This window comes from Triticum urartu, chromosome 2A (genome assembly GCF_056163025.1).
Source record: "Triticum urartu cultivar PI428250 chromosome 2A, HENAU_Tu73, whole genome shotgun sequence".
Classification (NCBI taxonomy): domain Eukaryota; kingdom Viridiplantae; phylum Streptophyta; class Magnoliopsida; order Poales; family Poaceae; genus Triticum; species Triticum urartu.
Window position 1 is genome coordinate 565261401 of NC_141874.1, and position 11217 is coordinate 565272617.

Sequence of the window (11217 nt, forward strand, 5' to 3'; positions counted from 1 at the left end):
GTCTATAAAAGAAAACTACAAAAAATGGAATTGAGGGTACCTCATATGCTTCATCTTTTTAATGTCTTTCATGAAAATAAGGATTCTGATAATTGTGCCAAAATATTAGAAGAACAATGTATTAAAATGTTTGGCACTAAATATTTGAATGATGAGCATGATTGCAATGTTGTTAGTATGAATTCATTGAATATCCATGATGCTAATGATATGCAAAGCCACAAACTTGGGGATGCTAGGTTTGATGAAGATGATATTTTTTGTCCCACAAGTTTTGATGAGCAAATTTATAGCATGCCTCCTATGTATGATGATTATGTTGATGAAAGTGGGTTTGGAAGAGTTTCAACTTTAGGAAGTAATGATCCCACTATTTTGGAGGGTGTTGAATCTTATTGTGATGATTATAAAAGTGGATATGGAGAGGTCATGACTTTATTTAGTAATGATTCTCCTATTTCGGAAGAGTTTGCAATTGATTATAAGAACAAAGTTGCTATCTATGATGATTATTGTGATGACATGTATGCTATAAAGAATAATGATAACCATGAAACTTGTCATCATGATTTTAATTTTCAATTGAATTATGCCTCACATGATAGTTATTTTGTTGAGCTTTCCCCCACTATTATTCATGAGAAGAAATTTGCTTATGTGGAGAGTAATAAAAATTCTATGCTTGTAGATCATGAAAAGAATGCTTTATGTTATAGTTATATTGTTGAATTCATTCATGATGCTACTGAAAATTATTATGAGGGAGGAATATATGCTTATAGGAGTTGCAATAATATCAAGTTTCCTCTCTATGTAATGAAAATCTTGAAGCTATGCTTGTTTTACCTTCCTATGCAAGTTGATTCTTGTTCCCATAAGTTGTTTGCTCACAAAATCCCTATGCATATGAAGTGGGTTAGACTTAAATGTGCTAGTCATATTCTTCATGATGCTCTCTTTATGTTTCAATTCTTATCTTTTATGTGAGCATCATTGAAATCATCATGCCTAGCTAGGGGCGTTAAACAATAGCACTTGTTGGGAGGCAACCCAATTTTATTTATGTTCCTTGCTTTTTGCTCCTGTTTAGTAATAAATAATCTATCTAGCCTATGGTTAGATGTGGTTTTATATTTTAATTAGTGTTTGTGCCAAGTAAAGCCTTTAGGATCTTCTTGGGTGATTGTTATTTGATCTTGCTGTAAAAAACAGAAAGTATGCGCTCACGAGAATAATTTTTATTTTTTTACCAGAGAGCGATAAAATACCAATTCTACTTGCAGTAGATTAATAAACAAATTGCCTAGGACTTCCTAATTTCTCAGGATTTTTGGAGTTACAGAAGTATTCGAAACCTACAGATTACTACAGACTGTTCTGTTTTTGACAGATTCTGTTTTCTGTGTGTTGTTTGCTTATTTTGATGAATCTATGAGTAGTATCGGAGGGTATGAACCATAGATGAGTTGGAATACAGTATATATTACACCAATATGAATTTAGAATGAGTTCACAACAGTACCTAAGTGGTGATTTATTTTCTTATACTAACGGAGCTTACGAGTTTTCTGTTAAGTTTTGTGTTGTGAAGTTTTCAAGTTTTGGGTAAAGATTCGATGGACTATGGAATAAGGAGTGACAAGAGCCTAAGCTTGGGGATGCCCAAGGCACCCCAAGGTAATATTCAAGGACAACCAAGAGCCTAAGCTTGCGGATGCCCTGGAAGGCATCCCCTCTTTCGTCTTCGTTCATCGGTAACTTTACTTGGAGCTATATTTTTATTCACCACATGATATGTGTTTTGCTTGGAGCGCCATTTTATTTTATTTTGTTTTTATTTATGTTTGAATAAAATAACAAGACCTGAAATTATTAAATGTTAGAGAGTCTTCACATAGTTGCATAATTATTCGACTACTCATTGATCTTCACTTATATCTTTCAGAGTAGTTTGTCATTTGCTCTAGTGCTTCACTTACATCTTTTAGAGCACGGCGGTGGTTTTATTTTATAGAAATAATTGATCTCTCATGCTTCACTTATATTATTTTGAGAGTCCTTTAGAACAACATGGCAATAATAAAAACTTTCATACAAGTGCATTGAATACTAAGAGAAGTTTGATACTTGATGATTGTTTTGAGATATGAAGATGGTGATATTAGAGTCATGCTAGTTGAGTAGTTGTGAATTTGAGAGATACTTGTCTTAAAGTTTGTGATTTCCGTAGCATGCACGTATGGTGAACCGTTATGTGATAAAGTCGGAGCATGATTTATTTATTGATTGCCTTCCTTATGAGTGGCGGTCGGGGACGAGCGATGGTCTTTTCCTACCAATCTATCACCCTAGGAGCATGCGTGTAGTACTTTGTTTCGATAACTAATGGATTTTTGCAATAAGTATGTGAGTTCATTATGACTAATGTTGAGTCAATGGATTATACGCACTCTCACCCTTCAACCATTGCTAGCCTATCTAGTACCGCGCAACTTTCGCCGGTACCATAAACCCACCATATACCTTCCTCAAAACAGCCACCATACCTACCTATTATAGCATTTCCATAGCCATTCTGTAACATCCCAAATTTTCAATTTGGAATGTTATACGTAGATCATTCATGCATATCATATTTTATTGCACTTCGTTTCGTGAATCCTCAAAATCCTAAGCAACTCAAGGACCCTCGGAGAGAGTTGGGATTTCTCTGTTTTCATATTTGAGTCTTATCAAATATTGAAACGAGGATTTTTGGTTTAATTATTTTTCTTTATGAAAATATTTCATATTAAAATACATGAGAGGAGATAATATGACCTCTCCAAAATAAATGAAATATTGGAGGAAAACGATTAAAATCAAATATTTGATTTTTATCCGGAGTTTATTGCTATTTTATTTGAATTAGAAAAATTGCACGTTTTTCAAAGTTGCATTTTAGGGCTAAGAAAATGTTCATCTTATTCTAAATATTTTATTTAGACGATGAAAATTTGTTTTGGAATATTTAGAATTTTATTTTATTTTCTAGGATTTTTTTAGTTTTGGCGGAATTTGTTTTTAAAAAAACGCGCAGTGGCTAACTGGGCCGAAGCCCAGCCGCCGGCCCACTCCCCGCGCCGCCGTCTCCTAGCGGGAGACCGCTATCGCGCCGTGCCCCCTTCCCCAAGCCACACCGCCCCCGCCTCCTTATAAGCCGCCACCCCGCCCCCTAGAGCCGCCACCCCGATCGCCCCCAACCGCGCCGCCGCAGCCCTTTGCCCGCGCCGCCCGTTTGCCGCGCCGTCGCCGCCTATCACCGGAGCCGCCGCCTCCACCCTTTGCCCGCACCGCCGCCCCGCACTGCCTCGCCCCTCGCCGGAGCCAACCCCGCCGCGTCGGACCTCGCCGGAGGTAGAACCGTTCATTTTTTTAGAAACCCTAGTTTTTTTGGATAGATCGATTCACCGGTTTTTCGCGGTTTAGTTACTTTGCGGACATTCGTCCGTACGTTCGTTTTAATGAACGGAGTTTACTCGTTAGTAACAGACAACGAACGCTCGTTCGTTAGCCTGTTCGTCAGCTTTCTTTTTCTCGGATTTTCCGCGATTATTTGCAGTCGTGATTTTTGATCCGATTTTCATTTTAGTTTATCTTTTCGCTCGTTTGTCGGAATCAGGCGATTCAAGCGCCTAGATCTTCGTCTCGGAACCCTCTTTCCGTTTAACCAACTTGAACAAGCTTTTGCTACTGTAAAATTTGACCTTATTCCAGATTAGTAAACGGATCTTGTTTCTTTCGCAGTTTGAGTTTCGTTGCTCCGTTTGATTAGATTCTTTTCGCAAACCGGAGTTCTTAAGTTGAGCTTTCTGATTATATCTTCTTGTTTGAGTTTTACCCATGTTTCTTTGCTTGATTGCTTATGTATTCTATTGTTTGTTTGCGATAGAACACCCGAAGTGCGAAGCGTGCTACTACGAATCCCTAGGTTTTGCGGATCATCAGCAAGGCAAGTAACACTTTGATCATACCCCTTTATCACCCAGTTTTTATGCATTAGTTCCAATCCTCAAACATTGCATGGTTAGGATGTGATTAATATGTGGGATGGGAAGTATTTGATGAGGTAGAACCTATTGCCCTATTATATTCAAACCCTTGGGAGTTACTTCTACGTATTGCTTATATTGCTATGCTATGCTCGTAGACGTGGTTGGGTGAGTGAAATCCATGACAGATGTGAGATTGTTAATTAATGGTTCAACTTAAGATGGCAACTTGAATACACATCTGGGTGGATTGTTTGTTGGGCACCTGGAGAACCCAGTGTTGTCCTAGGATATCCCGGAGTACCCGTGTGATAATCCTATGGTCCGCCACCCAGGCTCAAAGGGAACTGAGATATTTTCATGCTAGAAACATCCGTGTGCAGCCACAAGCTATTATGGGCTCTAGCATAGTGGAGTAAGTTGCGTGAAGCTCCCAAAGAGGTGGATCAGCAGGTAGTGGGATGTAGGTTTGGTATGGTCTGCCCGGAGTAAGGAGTTAATGCTTCTGAAAAACTGTGTCTCGGTCATCCATTTCTCAAACACCCTATAGTGCGAGAAATCCAACGGAGAAGATCGAGTCTTGTGGGGAAAAGTGTGCAAACCTCTGCAGAGTGTATAAACTAATCATGGTTAGCCGTGTCCCCGGTTATGGACATCTTGAGTATCTAGTACTTGGAGTATCATAAGTATCTCATCACTCTAAAATAATATTGTTGGGTTGTTAATTACTTTAATTGGGATTGAGTTGGAGGAACCTTCTCAATGATGTTTCAACTACCATGATAGTTAAATAAAATCTATTCCTTTGTTGTAGGAAAAAATTGGCTTTTCGCAAAAACTATAACCATAGAGCTTTCCACCAGCCAAATATGCATGTAGTGATAGCATTATTCTGTTCTTGCTCTACTGTGTTATCTTGCTAGCATATTCCATGTGCTGACCCATTTTCGGGCTGCAACGTATTATGTTGCAGACTTTTCAGACGAGGAGTAAGGTTCGTTAGGTCGTTGCCGTGCAGCTCAGCTATGCCTTTGGAGTTGATGGACTCACTTTATCTTCCAAGCCTTCCGCTGTTATCGTATTAGATGGCCTTAAGCCATATTTATTGTAATAAGTTATCTTTTGAGACATTCGATGTAATAAGTGTGTGATTGCTACTCTGTTATAAATCCTTGAGTACTGTGTGTGTCAGCATTACTGATCCAGGGATGACACCGAAGCACAAAGACTTGACCGTTGAGGTCGGGTCGCTACAAGATGGTATCAGAGCACACGCTGAGTGTAGGACACGACCACTACGCTAAAGCCCTAGATCACTATTCTCTTCTCATTTCTGACTCCTCTCCATTTTCTACTCTTTAGGATGGCGGATGCAAGGAACAAGTTTGCACAACCGGATGAATATGCACCTTTTGGACGACACTTGAAGGAAGTCACTAGGTACCTGAACATTGGAATACCAAGCTTCACCGGGACTTACAACGCCACATTACCAAAAGAGGAGCGATGGATGATTCAAGTTCAAGTTCCAGGAAGGACATTCATGCCAGTCACTAAGCCCATAGAGTTTTCCTTCGATGCACCAACCTGGAGTCTAGGAAAGAGTATGGCAGCTCACATCACCATGGGACTAAGGATGGCAATTTTACCCATGGACATGGATATCCATCGATATCCGACCCGAATGGATAGGGTTTGGATATGCTTTTGTGTCCATAGGTGGCGCCCAAACCCTACCCGATTGTTTGCGGGTAGGGTATGGATATAATGTTGTACCCGTGGGTATACCCAAACCCGACCCAATAGTATGACTTAATGAGCAAAAATCTACTATCCCTATCCCACAATCACATGTCCCACTATAATTTTACACATTGTTATGTAAAAGATGCAAAAGAAATTACACAAACCTCAATCCCCTCCATAGAATAGTCCAACGCCCCTTCCCTTATTTTTATCTCGTTGTTAAACTGTAACACCCACGATGCGGCTCTATCTCCCACGTGTCGGAGCACGACTTAGAGGCATAACCGCATTGTAGGCATGTCGCAAGAAGGGTAATCTTTACACATCCCATGTACTGAATAAGAAAGGGATAAAGAGTTGGCTTACAATCGCCACTTCACACAATACATGAATATAGCATTACATCATCCAGATACAATCAAGGTCCGACTACGGAACCAAATAAAGAAAGAGAACCCCTGATGCAATAGATCCCCGATCGCCCCGACAGGGCTCCACTACTGATCAACTGGAAACGAAACAACATAACGAACACGATCTTCATCGAGCTCCTCCTTGAGCTTGGTTGCGTCACCTGCACGAGTATCATCGGCACCTCCAACTGGTTTTGGAAGTAATCTGTGAGTCACGGGGACTCAGCAATCTCACACCCTCGCGATCAAGACTATTTAAGCTTATGGGTAGGAAAGGGTAGTGAGGTGGAGCTGCAGCAAGCACTAGCATATATGGTGGCTAACTTATGCAAATGAGAGCGAGAAGAGGAGCAAAGCACGATCGTGAACTAGAAATGATCAAGAAGTGATCCTGAAACTACTTACGTTCAAACATAACTCCAAAATCGTGTTCACTTCCCGGACTCCGCCGAAAAGAGACCATCATGGTTACACACGCGGTTGATGCATTTTAAATAAGTTAAGTGTCAAGTTCTCTACAAGCAGACATTAACAAATTCCCATCTGCCCATAACCGCGGGCACGGCTTTCGAAAGTTCAAAACCCTACAGGGGTGTCCCAACTTAGCCCATCACAAGCTCTCACGGTCAACGAAGGATATTCCTTCTCCTAGGAAGACCCGATCAGGCTCGGAATCCCGGTTACAAGACATTTCGACAATGGTAAAACAAGACCAGCAAAGCCGCCCGGATGTGCCGACAAATCCCGATAAGAGCTGCACATATCTCGTTCTTAGGGCACACCAGATGAGCCAGACGTCAGGTTGGCATAGACCCTGGTTGCCCAAGGGGCGCCGGACATCGCTCAGGTTGGACCAACACTTAGAGAAGCACTGGCCCGGGGGGGTTAAAATAAAGATGACCCTTGAGTCTGCAGAACCCAAGGGAAAAAAGGCTAGGTGGCAAATGGTAAAACCAAGGTTGGGCCTTGCTGGAGGAGTTTTATTCAAAGCCAACTATCAAGGGGTTCCCATTATAACCCAACCGCGTAAGGAACGCAAAATCAAGGAACATAACACCGGTATGACGGAAACTAGGGCGACAAGAGTGGAGCAAAACACCAGGCATAAGGCCGAGCCTTCCACCCTTTACCAAGTATATATGTGCATTAATTAAATAAGAGATATTGTGATATCCCAACAATAACCATGTTCCAACAAGGAACAGACTCCATCTTCACCTGCAACTAGCAACGCTATAAGAGGGGCTGAGCAAAGCGGTAACATAGCCAAACAATGGTTTGCTAGGACAAGGTGGGTTAGAGGCTTGACATGGCAATATGGGAGGCATGATATAGCAAGAGGAAGGTATCGCGGCATAGCAAAAGAGCGAGGAACTAGCAAGCAAAGATAGAAGTGATTTCGAGGGTATGGTCATCTTGCCTGCAAAGTTCTTCGAGAAGACGAAAGCTTGATCCTCGTAAACGTACTCAGCGGGTCCTCGAACACGTACTCGTCTCCCGGCTCTACCCAAGGCAAGAACACAAGCAAAGGAAACCACAATCAACGACGGTGCAATGCGCAAGCAACATGATGCAAAACATGGCATGATATGCGGAATGTGATATGCAATGCATATGCGTGCTCCGGAAGGAAAAGATTGAACCAGGCCTCAACTCGGCAAACCAAGAGCGCCGCTAGAAAGATGAGATGATTTCGGTCAAAATCGATATAAAGATCACCGGAATCGGATGCACGGTTTGCAAATGGCAAGCAAAACAATAATGGCACAATCTTGCGATTAACAGCACGATGCCATCTAAAATGCAACAAGAAACTAAGCTACTGCATTCCAACATAGCAACAAAGCACATGGCAGTGATATACTCAAGATGCTAGAAAAAATATGAACACTGAGCTACGGCTAAATCACACAATAGCAGGCTCAAACAAGCATGGCAAAAGCGCAAAAGATAACAGGATCACAGACTTGGTGAAAATAACATGTCAGGAATTAACATCAGGAAGCAATGTTTAGAGCAAGATAGCAACATGCTACATGGTCAGATCATAGCAATACAAGGCATGGCATGAATCTAATCAACGCATATAACAAAAGTCCCTTACTGACCATAAGCCAAAAAGGATCAGAAGATATGATGGCACCCATGTAAACATAGCAAGTTTCGTTAACAGATTCAGACTTAGCAGAAAACTGGACATGGCAAAATTAGAATTACGAAGGCATGTTTGCGAGCTCGATGCACTCAACACAAGGCATTGAATGACAAACTAAGCATACTACCAGCAAGAAGACATGTTGAAGAAGCTATCCATGGCAAGAACAATCTCATAGCATGCATGAATCAACTATAACAACCTTGGCAAAATTGATTAACACGTAAACAATCTGCCATGAACATTTTATAGCAAAAGTAGAGCAAGATTGAGTCATGCTAGAGTACTCCATAATTTCAAATAAAGACATGGATGAATAGAACATAACCATATCTCAAAACCATCCTTACTGAACATGCTCAAAAGAGGCATGGATCACTCTGTAACAACATGAATACATGGCATAAAAATAACATCAGGGAAATGACTTAGAAGAATTCTAAGTCCCTGAAATCAGCAACATCACGAGAGCTACTTTGCATGCTTGTGCTAGTCACCACAATGATCACAAAAATACATGGCATACACCCCTGTAAAGATGGCATGGCATATAACAAAACATGTAGAGCTCATGCCCATATGCAGCACACAATAATCATGGCAAAAATGACGAATGCTCATAAACTGCTAAGAATTAGCACCTAACATTATGAAGCACTCTTGCAACAGCAATTAGGGCATCAAGATGGACTCAAACAAGCATGGCACAATGGGATGAAATTAAGAGGGCATCCAGACGAACAATTTGATATCTCATATGCACAAAACGGACCACCGAGCACAAAGTTATGGCATGATGAAGTAGGCATGAAAATATTACAGGAGAAAAGGACTTAGTGAAAAAAAAACCTCTCAGAAACTGGACGAGGGGATACGAGACAGAGCGATCCGGGGCGAGGTCGCGCGTTTGGATGACTGTGGTGGTGGATCTCATCCATCTCGCGGCGGATCCGGACGGGACGGGCTCCGGCGAGGTGGTACTCCCCGGCGAGCTCCGGTCGCTGGAGGCAGGCGGCAAGGCGAGGTGGCGCGCCGGAGTGGAGGACGGCGTTGAGGCGGCGTTGGAGCAGCAGGCGGCGAGGCAAGGCACGCGGCGGCGCGCGCAGATAGCGGCGGCGGCCGGGGGCGAGCGGGGCGGCGCGGTGGAGTTCCGGTGAGACGCCGGCGATGGGCGCGGGCGGCGCGGACGAGGGGGTCCCGGGTGAGCGGCGGCGGTGAGAGGGCCCGGCGCGGCCCGGTTCGGCCCCGGGGCGGCTGGATTTGGGCCCCGGGTGGCCGGCGCGGTGGGAGGCGGCTGGAGAGGCGTGGGGCGCCACGTGGCGGCAGATGAGTGGAGGAGAGGGGCGGCGGTGCTGAGTTGGCGGCCTCTCATTGGCCGGAGCGACGTGTCCGGCGGACATGTCCGGTGCGGTTGGACATGTCCGGCGGCGCGAGGAGGGAGACGCTAGGGTTTGTACTACGCGAAATTTTTGGAGGGGAGCACCTATTTATAGGTAGAGGGAGCTAGGAGAATCCAAATGAGGTGCGGTTTTCGGTCACGCGATCGTGATCGAACGACCGAGAGCATGGAGTGGGTTTGGATGGGTTTTGGGCCACTTTGGAGGGGTGTTGGGCTGCGACACACACGAGGCCTTTACGGTTCCTCGGTTAACCGTTGAGTATCAAGCGGACTCCAAATGGCACGAAACTTGACAGGCGGTCTATCGGTAGTGAACCAAGGCCGCTTGGCAAATCTCGGTCCAATCCGAGAACGTTTAACACCCGCACACGAAAAGAGGCAAAAGAGGACGCGGGAGGACATAGGAGTGCCGGATTGCAAAACGGACAACGGGGAAAATGCTCTGATGCATGAGACGAACACGTATGCAAATGAGATGCACATGATGACATGATATGAAATGCATGACACGCAAACAAATGACAAGGCAACAACAGCGAATAACTGGAAGACAATTGGCGCAACGGTCTCGGGGCATTACAACACTCCACCACTACGAGAGGATCTCGTCCCGAGATCTAGGATGGCACCGGAGGGAAACGGAAGAGAAAGATAAGAGGTAAAACTAAGTTGCTTCTTGGACAAACGAGTGAAACCACGAACCTTGAGAGGTTGAACAAATTGAAAGAAAGAATTCAACGGAGATGAACGAAGTTGAAAACACTCCGTTAGGAAAGTGGAGCAAGGAACATTACTAGAACCTTGTAGGTTGAAAGACATAAGAAAAGGGTTGCAATGGACAAGAAGTACATGCAAGCACTCCGGTTGAAACAAAATGTACAAGGGACGATAAAGATGAATTACAACAACACTCTAGTTGGAAATGGGAGGTAAGGAAATGAGCTTGGCAAAATGAAAGCATTTGGATGAGACTCCGGTTAGAAGAGGAATGATAAACACAACACTCCGGTTAAAAAACAAGATAGAGAAGGAATAAGACTAATATAATTTGGACAGCACTCCGACTATAAATGGAAGGAATCGAACATGAACTTGACAAGATGAGAAGATACTTGATGAAATCAACAACACACTACCTCCGGAACTATTGAAAAGAAGGCACAAGGTGTAAGAAAGATTTTAGACAGCACTCCGGTTGAGAAGGGAGGTATAACTTGATAAGATGAGAGAACTTGAATGAGGACACGACACTCCGGTTGAATGGATTAGCAAAGGAAAGAACATGATCCTCACAACTTGAGATGATGAGAGAAGAGAGAAACATCACAATGCCTCCGGAAGAAGAAAGAATAGAAGATAACTCATTGGAATAAAAGAATGTAGAAGAAAATGCCAACTTCTGCCACCAATGAGCTTGGAGAGCACCCTTCCAAGAAGGTTATAACGGAATTGTTGGAAAACCAACAACGAAAC